The sequence below is a fragment of the Pseudorca crassidens genome, chromosome 8, assembly GCF_039906515.1.
Source record: "Pseudorca crassidens isolate mPseCra1 chromosome 8, mPseCra1.hap1, whole genome shotgun sequence".
NCBI classification, from domain to species: domain Eukaryota; kingdom Metazoa; phylum Chordata; class Mammalia; order Artiodactyla; family Delphinidae; genus Pseudorca; species Pseudorca crassidens.
Genome location: NC_090303.1, coordinates 46166557 through 46180232, shown reverse-complemented (window position 1 = coordinate 46180232; position 13676 = coordinate 46166557). Strand labels below are relative to the sequence as shown.

The window sequence follows — 13676 nt, the reverse complement described above, 5'->3', positions numbered from 1 at the left end:
CCAAAAAAGAAACCTCACTATAACTTATAAATGAAATTAACCAGTGAGATGACCTTGGAGGAGCTCTCTTTTGGAGTAATTTTTTTAAATGTACACCTATAAAAGACATGTTCAAATACATGTACAAGATACATACAGAGTGGGAAATATACAACATGCAGAATCCAAGTAGAAATTGTTTTTATAAAATTAGCATCCTGTTGTCCATGTATTATTACATGCCTCTGCTGGTTGGATTAATAGGACTTTAAGAAATATAAATGTTAAGGTTGAGTTTAATTTAGTTTTGATTTCTTGTTTGTTCTGATGTGTCAAACTTGGAAAAGTAGGGATTGCTCTGCCTAAGTGTGATTTCCCCTTCGTAGCTGGGTAATATAGCTTTACCAGTCAGACTTCAGGAATATGTCTGGTATTCCCCGAGCCTTTTTACAGTTGCAACAGCTGATGCTACTGAATTATTTTAGCAAATGATAGAATGTTTACTTGTAGAAGAAAGAATGGTGTAATGGAAAGAACATGGACTTGGATTCAATTCTAGTTCGAATTCTTACTCCTGCACATTTGCACAGCCTACTTAATCTCTTCATCCTTAGTTTTCTCATGTATGAAGTGGCTATAAATAATGAATACCTACTGCACAAAATTTTTGCGAGGACTAAATGAAATCAAGTATGTAAAATGCAGAAGAAAATGTCTTTCACAAAGTGTGCACTTAATAAATGTATTGGGTTTTTTTTGTTAAGTTTATAAAAAATATGGTTTCTGGAGTCTCCTGGCCCTTGCATCCAATGTGCATCAGTCATTATTTTTCTCATCTAAAAAGATTAACATTTATTTTTCATCACAGAAAATGAGATTTTCACCATGTATAATATTATTTATGTTTATAAATATAAAAAAATTTAAAAATCAAGGCATAACTCATATCAGTATTTGTTACTCTGTTTCTCAAGATGCCTTTTCTAAGTGACAACTTCTTAGAGGATTAATTCTTTTAATTAATGAGCCTAACATTTAGAACCAAAATTTTTAGGTAAAGTGATTTTCAGGATTGTCAAGTGAAAAGAATGTAAGTATGAGTAATCACAGATTTGAAATTCTGTATTCATTTATCTGAAATAAGCTTGATTGACGACAGTTACTATTGTTTGATGCTTTAATTTTTTTCATCTCCGATATTGATGTTTTATTTCATATAAAACGGCACTATGGTAGAACATTTGCTCTTCTTTCTGTCGTAATAGATTTGCTTTAAACTAAACCCATCAAAGTGCTATACATTCAAATGCAATCATGTTTAAGTAATAATTCTCAGTGTATTTGAAAAGACTTGCACAGAAATATTTATTGTAAAGCACATGGCTTTTACAGTGCGTGCACTAGGCTGTTTTTGCTTGGTCTGTATTTATGTCTGTGTATCTACATTCCTGTTGAAATATGAAAGAGGTGCTGTATATTTAAGTATTCAGTTTAGTCACATCAATGTGCATTTCTGTTTAAGTATCTGTGTAGAATTGGATTAGAAGCAACACAATCAGATTTGGCTGGTGAGCCAAAAAGAAATGTATATAAATTCACTTTTTTACAAATAAGTTGCTCTAAAATCAAAGTAGGAGAATAAATGTAGTGTGAAATGTTACGCAAAATACAGGCACAGCATAATTAGCAAAGGTTTGTAGAAATGCTATTTGTTAAAACCTGAAGTGTAACAGTCAGTTTCCTCATTACAGGAAATAGCAAAGCAGTTAACAAACATCATCTGTCAAAAACAGTGTTAAGGCAGGTTAAGAACCACAAATATACGAAGTTTATAAGTTGTAAAACTGAAATGGGAATGCATTTGATTTTAATATCTTTTACAAATTTTTTAAATGTTATACTGATTGATTTATTCAATAAAATTTCCAAAATCATGTTAATACTTCCTTTATCTATGGTCTGATAAAATATTTTAGATGTGGGATTTTCCTACTTTGGACAAAGTGCTTCTACTGAAGGAAGAATCTACTCATAATTAAAACTGGGGAAAGTAAGTTATTTTTTTCCATTCTGTACTTTCTTAAAATTATTGTGGTAAAATATATATAACATAAAAGTTTCCATTTTAACCATCTTAAATGTACAATTTAGTGGTATTAATTACATTTACAATGTTGTGAAACCATCACCACTGTCTATTTCCAAAACTCTTTCATCACCCTAAACAGAAACTATATTTTTAATAAAGTCTTTATTCAGATATAATTCATATACTATAACATTAACTTACTTAAAGTGTACAATTCAATGGCTTTTAACATATTCACAGAGTAGAGCACTCGTTGTGTAGTTTTGCAGGCAACTGTAGAACCTTTTCATCACTTCAGAAAGAAACTCTGTACCCAGTAGCAGTTACTTTTCATTTTCCCCAAACTTTCTGACTCTATAGATTTCCATTTTCTGGACATTTCACATAGTGAAATCATACAATATATTTGATCTTTTCTGGCTTATTTTACTTCTTTTGTGGCTGGGTCCTTTACTTCTTTTACTTTTCAACGTTCATCCACGTTGGAACATGTATTATTATTCCATTCTTTTTTATTGCCGAATAATATTCCATTGTATGGCTATACCATATTTTGTTTATTCATTCATCAGTTAATAGACATTCAGATTATATCTACTTTTTGGCTAATATTAATAATGCTGCTGTGAATATTTGTGTACAGGTTTTTGAGTATATATGTTTTCATTTCTCTTGGGTATATACCAAGGAGTGGAATTGCTGAGTCATATGGTAACTCTATGTTTAATCATTTGAAAAACTCCAGACTGTTTTGCAAAGGGACTGGCCCATTTTACAGTCCTAAGTGCAGTGTGTGCAAGTTCCAATTTCTCAATATCCTGGCCAATACTAATTGTTACTGTCTGTCTGTTTTTTCTTGTTTAATTAATTTTTATTGGAGTATACTTGCTTTACAGTGTTGTGTTAGTTTCTGCTGTACAGCAAAGTGAATCAGCTATACATATGCATATATCCCCTCTTTTTTGGATTTCCTTCCCGTTTAGGTCACCACAGAGCATCGAGTAGGGTTCCCTGTACTATACAGTAGGTTCTCAGTAGTTATCTATTTTATACATAATAGTGTATATATGTCAATCCCAATCTCCCAATTCATCCTGTCCCCCCTTCTCCCCCCGTCATCCATACATCCGTTCTCTATGTCTGTGTCTCTATTTCTGCTTTGCAAATAAGTTCATCTGTATCATTTTTCTAGATTCTACATATAAGCAATGTATACGATATTTGTTTCTCTCTTTCTGACTTACTTCACTCTGTATGACAGCCTTTAGGTCCATCCGCATCTCTACAAATGACCCAATTTTGTTCCTTTATATGGCTGAGTAATATTCTATTGTATATATGTACCACATCTTCTTTATGCATTCTTCTGTTGATGGACATTTAGGTTGCTTCCACGCCCTGGCGATTGTAAATAGTGCTGCAGTGAACATTGGGGTGCATGTATCTTTTTGAATTATGGTTTTCTCCGGGTATATGCCCAGGAGTGGAATTGCTGGATCATATGGTAGTTTTGTTTTTAGTTTAGTTTTTTTTTTTTTTTTTTTTTTGTGGTACACGGGCCTCTCACTGTTGTGGCCTCTCCCGTTGCGGAGCACAGGCTCCGGACGCGCAGGCTCAGCGGCCATGGCTCACGGGCCCAGCCGCTCTGTGGCATGTGGGATCTTCCCAGACTGGGGCACGAACCCGTGTCCCCTGCACCGGCAGGCGGACTCTCAACCACTGCGCCACCAGGGAAGCCCATTTTTAGTTTTTTAAGGAGCCTCCATACTGTTCTCCATAGTGGTTGTATCAATTTACATTCCCACCAACAGTTGTAGGAGTGTTCCCTTTTCTCCACACCCTCTCCAGCATTTATTGTTCATAGATTTTTTGATGGTGACCATTCTGACTGGTGTGAGGTGATACCTCACTGTAATTTTGTTTTGCATTTCTCTAATAATTAGTGATGTTGAGTATCTTTTCATGTGTTTGTTGGCCATCTGTATGTCTTCTTTGGAGAAATGTTTATTTAGGTCTTCTGCCCATTTTTGGATTGGGTTGTTTGTTTCTTTTTTGATATTGAGCTGCATGAGCTGCTTGTATATTTTGGAGATTAATCCCTTGTCAGTTGCTTCATTTGCAAATATTTTCTCCCATTCTGAGGGTTGTCTTTTCATCTTGTTTATTGTTTCCTTTGCTGTGCAAAAGCTTTTAAGTTTAATTAGGTCCCATTTGTTTATTTTTGTTTTTATTTTCATTACTCTAGGAGGTGGGTCAAAAAAGATCTTGCCTGTCTGTCTTTTTGATTGTAGTCATCCTAGTGGATATGGTGTAGTATCTTTTTTTTTTTTTTTTTTTTTTGCGGTACGCGGGCCTCTCACTGCTGTGGCCTCTCCCGTCGCAGAGCACAGGCTCCGGACGCGCAGGCTCAGCGGCCATAGCTCATGGGCCCAGCCGCTCCGCGGCATGTGGGATCCTCCCGGACCGGGGCACGAACCCATGTCCCCTGCATCGGCAGGCGGACTCTCAACCACTGCGCCACCAGGGAAGCCCTGGTGTAGTATCTTATTATGGCTTTGATTTGCATTTACCTGATGGCTAATGATTTGAGCATTTTTTCATGTGCTTTTTGGCCATTTGTATATTTTCATTGGACCGATGATTATTCAGATTTTTTCCTTATTTTTAACTTGGGTATTTATGTTTTTATTATTGAGTTATAAGAGTTCTTTATATATTCTAGATAAAAGTCTATCAGATATATGATTTGCAATTATTTTTTCCCATTCTGTAGGTTGTCTTATAAATCTTTCTTTTTGAGATTCTACTGCTTCTTCTTTCTGATTTCTAATTACATTGTGATGTTATTTTGAGAAATTCTGTTCTCCTTATGGGATGCACAGTGACAAACTGAGAAAGGTTATACTTTTCTTACTCTGTGCCAAGAAAGTTCACTTTCTAATCCTGCACTCTGTGCTGTAGCATTCAGGAAGCATTTATTTTGATCCCTGCTTATGTGCTGTACACTGGAACCAACCTCTGGGGGTATAAGGTGGAACTCATTCTTGGTAAGCCTACAGTCTGGTGGACAGGTCAGAAAAAGTTACGTTGTCAGGAAAAGCACTGTATCTTTACAAAGCAAGGAGAGTTTATTTTATTAGATTTATGATGTAAACTTACAAGTAGTGGAAGGAGACTTGAAAATCACTGAGTCTGTTTTACTTAATGATGTGTAAAACTAGTCTAGTGCAGTGATTTCCAACAAACGGTCTGTTTCCCCACATTTTCCACTGCCCCTCATCAGAGCTCCTGCTCAGTCTCTCTGAGCCCTGGAAGCTGATCATGCGGGCACATTATTTTTGTCATTTCCCAGGCTGTTATTCTCTCCTCTTACTCAAGTCTTATCTAGAATCCAAGGCCTGCCTTAAGGCCCCTCATGAATGGTACGTTTATGATAACTGATGATCATTTCTTTCTCTGATTAGTATAGTACTTTCGAACTTTGTGTCTTAACTAATAGTCTCATGTTTGAATGCTTAGTTGCCCTCATAGCTTAATTGTACCATAGAGTTCAGACCATTTATTTCTTTGGGACACTACTCATGGAACCGGTTGGAATAAACATGATAAAAGCAAGAGTTTCTGTTCTAACTTGGTAAAATCATTTGGAAAAGTGATGGAGGGAAACATTCTCTGGGCAAAATCAGATAGCAATGAGTTAGCATATGCATTAGTTGACATAGTTAATTAAACAAGCTGTTATGTTGAGTTGAAGGCAAGGAAAATATACAGTCAGTTATATTTGAGGCTATTTAGCATGTTTCTTTTTTCTACCCCCAGATTTTTCATGGGATATGCAGTTTTAGTAGGTTAACTTGGAGCTCTCATATGTTCAAAGTTTTCCATTTCGCACATGTTGTCTAAATATGTGCACATAGTTTTTGCTTTTGCTACCAGCCTAATAAAAGCCTCTTGTGAATGCTTATCACCTTGTAAAGTAGTTACCAGAGCTACAGTAAAATTTGCCTGCAAGTGAAAAGGCTTTGACTTCCCTAGAGGGAGAATAAAAAACATATGAGACAAATAGCAGCAACTGAAATTATCTGGTGTAGAAAGTGGCAGAATGCCAACCAAATGCTCGGTCCCTAAAATGTTTAAAATTTTTATCTCAGCTCACTAAAAAGACCACCTTGTTTAAAGAACTTCAAACACAAACTTGGAAATGTCTCATTATTTTGGTACAAGTTACACAAACAATCCCCTTTTTTTTATTGCTATCTTCAGGGATTAAGGTCCTGTAGATTTAAAAGAATTTTTTTAAGATGTTTATATCCCTTCTTAAAAATGGAGTGTTTGTATATGTGTGTTGTGTGTGCGTAAATTGTTACTGAAAGTTATTGCCATGTTTTTGATACTTCATATATCTAATTAGAAATGGTGTTGATTGTTCAGTAGGCAAAGTGGCCTTCAAGTGCATGGTGAGAAATAGTAATGAGATGCCTTCACTAGCCCGTAGGCCATGAGGACTCTTCCTAAATAATAGAGATGCAAGGGGTTGATAAATCCTACTATTGTCTTGGAGTTGCCTTGGGAGGGTATTATGTACTGATGTTTTGATGTCTGTCCTAGGGCAGAGGACAACTCTAGCCTTGCTTTGCTCAGAAGTATTGAGATTTGTTTTGAAGTTATCATTTAGAAAAGTCACTCACCCTTTTTCCTTTATAACTCTTAAAATTCTTAGAAAAGTCCTAGTCCTAGAAAGCCCAGTTATTGTTTAATACATTTTATTTAATTAATAATCACTCTTATTTTTTCTACAATTATTAATACTGTTCCATTTGTTGAATACTTTGTCTTATAGAGCATTTCATACATGCTACTTTATTTGATCCTTTCAGAAATCCCTAGAACAAGGCAGAGCAAATGCCTTTTTCCTGGTTTATGGATGAGGAAAACTGAGGCTCAAAAATATCCAGTGACTTGGAAAGGTCACCAGGTAGTAGTAGATCATGGGGTTTTTTCCACGGCTCTACAGTGTTCCTCAGAAAGCTTCAAATCTTGGGTTATTGTGATACTTAGCAATTATGAAATATATTTTTGCTCAGAAATAAAAAAATTCTTTTAACCAATTGAAACTGCCAGAAAGGCTGCCAGGGTAGTAACTCAAAACAGAGTGGAGACCGAAGGTTTTGGTCCTTTCATGTGAAGCGCTGAGCCCACTAGGTCAGGGTTTTGAGAAATGGGAAATCTTCATTGTTGCCTCCTGAATTTCTCTCTGAAACTGTTTCTCTCTATAACTGAAAATTCGGCTGTCATTATTTTCAGCTTAACAGGTAATTTTCCTTGAAGGAAAAGGAAAGTTTGCTGTGTTCTTGGAAGAAAGTACAGAAATTAAATCTGAATCATTAAATTATTAGAGAATGTGCTGTTTCTGGGCCCAAAAATAGGAAAACAAAGTATAATCATCTAATAAGTCATTATATGTTTTATTGTATGCATTATGTTTTATTTTATATATAAAATTAAATATTTTATTTATGTTTTATTATATACTTGTTTATGTCATAAGGTGAAACCAAAGTCTGTTCCATGGATTAGAACATAATATAAATTCAGTACCTATTTGTAAAATACAGATTTATAGAAATATTATGGAACTAATGATGACATTTTGATATTGCTGCTGCTACAGAACTAGATGACCAGTCCCAGAATTGCAATATGAATTCATCACTCAATCTCGTTAGAGCTGCTGTAAATTTTTTTAAAGGGAGCAGGTGAGATAGGACTTATCTTTGCCTTGGATTTATATTTATAGCAAAGTAATCAGCATTGTGCTGTGGCGGTATATTAATAATACGATCATAATGCTGATGCACCTATTTACCAAAGTTTGTGAAATATATTTTACCTTTTCATAGCTGTTCAAATGCTATATATCATGTTGCTCTTCTGAAAATGGTAGTACATTTTAATATATGTTTAAGTTTTAAAAATTATTTTTAAAATTAAAAATTTAGGGAGAAGAATTATAATATTTATTAGTACAATAATACTTTGGGATTTAGCTCTGTCAGCCTAGAACCAGGCATGGCCATCAATGAATCTGACATCCAACTTCCTACACTCCAGATACCCCTTTGCATCCCATTTTATCGCTGTGCTAGAGACGTCCCATCATACGAGATTTTCCTCCATCCTTGGCTCCTCTTAAGTCAGTGTGATTACATTAATTTCTATATTTGCTTTTTTTTATTTGTTTTTCAAAAATTTCCCTTGCTAGCGCTTCTGAAAGTTCTAGCCTATAGCCTTTCCATTCTTGGTGTTGGTATTTTATAATAGATTTGAAGAAAAATTGTGTGGGATTCCAAGGAAAATATCTATCAATTACCTTTTTTTTGAAGTTAAAGTGAATGCTGTAACAATTCCACAATAAATACAGTGAGATTTAATGTGTTAAATGAATTTAAATTGTTTTGACAATTTTTCTTGAAGGACTCTTTTCTGAGTTTTTATAATCTCACTTAAGTAAGAATATAAGGTGGTTTAATTACTTTCTAGCAGCACACACTCTAACAGCCAACATTCCAGGTTAAAGCTATGTGTCTTCTTTGGGTTTGAACTGTTTCCATTTAATCCAAGGGAAAATATTTGAGGGACATTAGTTGATGTATTTTCCAGAAATGGAAGTCGGTAAGTATTTTTTTCATAGCTTATAGAATATTTAGCAATTCGAGCCTTTAATATTTAATTTTGTAACATTCTCAGTACTGGCAGCAAAGGCTTCCTCCAGAAATAGTGAGAAATTATGTGAATTCCCTTCTTGGTATGTTTAGGAGGGCAAGTCATAAATCTTTAGCCTCATATTTTTCTAAAATAAAACCAGGCGTATATCTGCTCTGATCTAATATGCAGATGTAATGAAAATATTCACAGAGTAGTATATGTTAAGATTTTGAAAGTTCTCACAAAAGGTGGCATAAACTGAAACTGTTATTATGCAGAAATCTAAGCTGTAATTATTCTTTTCTGTGATAGTTTATCTAAGTTCTGTAAAAACTTTAATAACGTTAAGTACTAATGAAAGGACCTTGTGTGTCACATTTGCATTCATAAATATCCATGAAGGATCTCTTTCACCAATGTTATTCAATCTTAGTCCAGGACAAGGTCAGACATTGATTATGTTTGACAGTTTTAACAAAAGTGAATAGGGAAGATAGATTTTCTTAATTATATTCCTAGAATGGTGAGGGGCAGCGATCTTTAATATGTAGTATAATATAGAAAGAGGAATGTTAATGGAGTAGAATAATGGTCAATTACAACAATAATAATAACTACTATTTAATGAGCATCTGCTAGATGCTGGGCCACATAATAGCTCTTTATGTGTGTTTTATATAATGGGATTTTAGAAAATATCTTAAGAAGTTCAGACAGCGTTATACCCATTTGCCCAAATACGGAAAATGAAGTTCCAAGAAATTAAATGATGTGCCTAAAGCTTCCCAGCTAGAGTCCATTTCACATACATCAGACTCTACTAGCCCAAGCTGCTTGTCAATGTTTGATTACCTGTGATCAGAGATAAAGGATTGATAATGTTGTTTATTTGGCTCAGAATTGTGTTTGTGCTTTTAAATTTGAATTAACTGTCTTTGGCAGTTTGGAATTTACAACATGATGGGAGATAGTAAAACACTCAAATTAGTGTGCATATCTTGATTTTAGCTTCTCCGATCACTCTCATTTCATATTACATGTGATTCATATTTTTCTTATATTTAACAAACACATATGCAGCCCGAGTGTGTACCAGGCGCTGCTCTCAGTATTTATGAACACGAATTCATTTAATGCTCACAGCATCTCTATGGGGTATTATTTTATCCCTGTTTTACCGATGAGATAACTGAGGCACAGAGAAGTTCAGTGTCTTGCTCAAAACCACGGGTAGAAAGTGGCTGAGCTGGGATTTGAACCAGTCAGTTTGGCTCTTAAGAGTTCGTGTTCTTAACTATGTGTATTTTTCAGATTTGACAGAATTTGGTGAAAGCCATAACTAAAACCTATTGCTGGACTTCCAAGAGTTAGAGGGTAAATGGAGATACTAAATAGTGTCAATAAAATATTTAAGAAGTAATGACCCCCGATAAGAGCTTGGGATTCTCTGTTAAAAATAAAAGATGAATTGTAAAGAGAAACTGAAAACAGCTTTAATTGTGGAAGAAGCCAGTTTTGACTGCTACTTTATAGATTGTTCAATGTTGTGCAGGCTTCCTTTTTGTGTACATAGCTGAGCAGTGTGAATATAATGTCCTCATTACTGTTTCCTATGTTGTACCACTAGTTACATTACTTCCACTAATGAAATATGGAGCTCTGTGATGACTATTGCCCGCCCCAACTATATGTGTCTTGGCTTTAGCCCATATAAATGAGTTTTTAAAAAATGGATCTATGGGGCAACTGAGACTTTCAGAGTTGTTACATTAAGATAGGGCTAACAACGTTTCCCGAGCTTTAGCGAGAGAGAGGCTGGATGCATCAATCAAAACAATGGATTGCTGAAACTGAAACTGAAGAAGTTTCTGAAAAACAAGTCAGAAATTTTTGGTTAACATTTCAACTTGTATGAACCTCAACTTCGGCAAAAACTGAGATGAAGCAATTTTAGCTGTGTCAAGTAGGAAGGAAGGTTAGAGTTTGCTGCTCTAAGACCTCCTGGAAGTGTACTTCAGCCTGAAATTGAATATTCACTGTGGAGGTGGAGGGACAGGTGGGGAGAAACGCCCAACTCCTTAAGCTAAGGAAGGACCTTTGGCTTAAACTGGGTCTTCTGACTCCTCTGTTTACCTGTAATCAGAGGCAAGTTTACCAGAAGCTGATTGACTGGGATTTAGGTTTCAGGGCCCCTTCCTTGCACAGGCCCCCCTCCAAGGCCCTGGGAAGATCTCTAGCTGTGTATTCACAGGGCCATATGGTCTTGCAAAATTTGAAGAATTTTAAGATATTTAAAACACAATTAGTTAAGACTGCTGTCCCTTTTCTGCCCTGACCCTCCTTCCATCACATTTCTTCACATCTTAGATTGCTCTGGAGTGATCACAGGCATTTTTTTTGGATCTGGCTTAAAGGGAAGTTGAGCTGGGAATATACGACTTTAACTGCAGTTTAAAAGATGTTTCAGGAGTGTTTCAATAAGACAACTGAGAAATTACAGATTCCCAATTCAAACATATATGAAGGGTTACTTCTTTTTTTTTTTTTTTTTACCACTACCTTTATTTATTAAAGAACTGAGAAAATTCAGATAATGGAACATAAAACTAAAGCAATAAAAATGGTGAAATAAATAGAAACTATTCTGATGACCAAAAGTATATTGTAAAAAAAAATTCAGATTATCCCCAAAGCAGTAATTCATTTGAGAAGAAGAAATTCCAAATAGAATAAATAGGCTTGATGATTGTTTGAAGATCTAGTTAACAAAGAGGGATGAATGGTAGGAATACATCGGGAAAAGAGTTATGTTTCTTGCTGATTTGTCCACAATATGGAGAAAGTTAACAAAAAACTTCATAATATGTGTCTGCAATCAGCTTTATAGTTAATGAGTGCCTGCAATTTGAAGAATACTTGGGATTAGTTGCCACGGAAGAAACTGAAACACCCTGATGTTTTGCAGCTCACATATGAAAGTAACTTTATAGAAGTTTTCCCAAATTTGACGATGATCCTAAAAATTGACTTGAGTTGTGAAGTTAAAGGAACCTTTCCTAGACATATATTTCTAAACAACTATGTTCCTGTACCACAATTAGAAGAAACATTAAATTATTCTTTAATTTTATATGTGGAAAATTATATTATAATATTGTCATTTGTCAAAATGTGGATAGCCAAAAATTTTAGGGAAAAAAAGGTATTATAGACGTTTGCCAGATGATTAATTAATAAAAATAGGATGATATTTTTCTGGGTTTTGTGATGTTTGTGGTATTTTCAGGTGTTTAAAATTTGTAAATTTTTATCACTTCTAAATGCATTTTCACTTTCTTATATAATTTTGTATTCGTCAAAAGGGCTTTAAAAATTGATAAGCTTCAGATCTCTTACAACTTGCATCTGCCCCTGCCTTTTTAATTTGAAAAAAAAAAATGTTTATTTTGTGGCAGAAGGCATAAAGTTGAGAAGTACAAGGCCCATCCCTTGCCCTCAGTTCTAAGCCCCAGAAACAGGTTTAACCTTTCCTATATGTTTTCTACAGTTGTTAGATCTGCTTTGTCCAATAACATAGACTCTAGCCACATGTGGCTATGGAACCCTTGAAATGTGGCTAAGTACTGAATTTTTAACTTCATTTAAATTTTGTTTAATTCCATTTAATTTCAGTGAATTTAAGTTTGAAATGAATACCCAAAATATTTATTAGAAAAGTTTTAAATATGTTCAGAACAATTTGGGTATGAAAATAATTTGGCTTTAAATTTTGAGAAATCTGGTGCATGTGTATGCTTGTTTCCACAAAGAGGATCATACTCTGCGTATACTGTTCTGCATCTTAGCTTTTAACTATATGTTTTGCACATCTTTCCTTAGCAACTTACAAATTTATCTCATTCATTTATTAGCAGCATAATATTCTATTCTATTTGTACAACTTTTTTTCACACAGTTGCTGGAGTGATTTTTTTTTCTTTTAGTATAAGTGAGATTGGGTCATTCCTGTGTTCAAAACCCTCCACTGGCTTTAAATCTATCTCAAAATAAAATCGCTTATCTTTAGTCTGTGCCTAAGGCCTAATTTGACCTATTCCCTCACAGCTTTTCTGCTCACTTCCAGGTAGGATAAGCATCTATGCATCGGTAAAGTGGGGATTAAACACAGGTACTTCTTTCTTTTAAAAACCTCTGTCAGAAATATCACTAGTAAAGTGAAATCTCTCCACTTACAAAATTGAGTTTCTCACTTATCTGACCACCACCAACTCCTTTTAAAGCAAAGAAGTCCTGTTTTCCTTCACCAGTAGTGCTCACTAAAGTAAAAGAAACCTTGTTAACCAAAGTAAAAAAATGTTGTAGGCTCCCTCTAATCAAGAGCACATTTAAAGGAGGAAACGGTGGGATGGCAGATAGCTGACGTACACTGTGTCTTAAGAATTTGGTGCTTCTTTATTGCTAGATTAAATTTCAGAATTTGGAGTCTAAATTTTCCCTTTCACATCTGGTGGCACTTTTTTTTAATCAGTGTGCAAAAAGGAGAAAAATCTGTCTGCCTCGTCTCATGCCTGTCACTACAGTCCAGCCTATGCCAGCCTTAAGGAAAAGCCTTTTGCATTGGCAAGGAGACTCCAAAATGGTTTCCAAGCATATGAAAAGTAAAGGAAGAGTTTTACAGAAAAATATAAGAATTTTTTTAAACTGGAATGGTATAAAGTAAAAAAACAATTTAATTAAACAATGAAATGTGAAAACTTGCTGGCCCAGTGTGTACATAATGTTAGTGTTCCAGTGCTGCTAGTGTAAGGCAGACTCCTGTGATCTATTTAAGCATGTAAATATTTGGAGGATTTGTGATTATTGACAGCTAAAGGGATTATAGTGCATGGTATGGTGATAGTTG

At 34.8% G+C, this 13676-nt stretch overlaps 1 protein-coding gene across 3 annotated transcripts in view; it reads left to right on the top strand.

Moving 5' to 3' along the window:
• UMAD1 (UBAP1-MVB12-associated (UMA) domain containing 1) overlaps positions 1 to 13676 on the top strand; it is a 247208-nt gene that overhangs the window by 102112 nt on the left and 131420 nt on the right. The window lies entirely within an intron of this gene.